Raw genomic sequence first — 873 nt, 5'->3', positions numbered from 1 at the left:
TGCAGAGGGGAAGCAAGAGGGCGGGCAGGCAGGAGGCTGCTGAAGATCTGATTCTGGCTCAGGACCAGAGTCAGAGCAAATATAGCTGCTTGCTCCCCCCTGCCACTTTGTATGCAGACATATGATATGGGGCTTTTTTCCTCCTCCATGCTGATGTGAGGGAAACTTCATCTCCTCATCTTGTATTCAGGTAAATACAGTAACAAAACAAGATGCAACTGCATTATTTGCAAGATAGTTGTGCTTCTCTGGGACAACACAGATCACAAATTCCAGGACAGATGAGCAAGAGTCAGGGACTGAGCCATCATGTTTGAGGGAATCAAGTTTCCCTAGATGAATCAGATTTTGGGAAATGCTAAAAAACCTCACTTGATAATAAAGCCCTTCCACTTCAGCATTTCCACAACACTGACACACTATCTTTCAACCCCACCCAAACCTGTAACAAACAAATCAGACCAACCAAAGGAATCAGACTTCTCACCCAAACCCTTTTTAATCCCCCTTCCTTGGAACTTTGTTTATTGTTCACAAAAGGTCAAAACTGCAACAAAATCAACTGAAAATGAGGCTAATTCTCAAACCCCAAGAGCCTTCTTTACAACAACCAGTCAGGACAGAGGACAGCATACCTTTCTCCTGTGACTCCTTTTAACCCAGCTTCCACTTCCATATGTAATCAACCCTTAGTAGCTATGCAACGGGCAAGGATCTATTAACTTTGTTTGGGCTGCAGGACCTTACCTTCATATTCATAAGCTGGCTGAACACTAAAAACCAAGGATGAAACACTGATATTGAATGTATGGCTTCTTATAATTTATCTAACTCCCAAATTCTTGCTACACAGAAAGATGAGATTGAATCCCT

Source organism: Gavialis gangeticus, unplaced genomic scaffold (genome assembly GCF_001723915.1).
Source record: "Gavialis gangeticus isolate Ggan-Ray unplaced genomic scaffold, GavGan_comp1, whole genome shotgun sequence".
Lineage (NCBI taxonomy): Eukaryota > Metazoa > Chordata > Crocodylia > Gavialidae > Gavialis > Gavialis gangeticus.
This window is presented reverse-complemented; position numbering follows the sequence as displayed.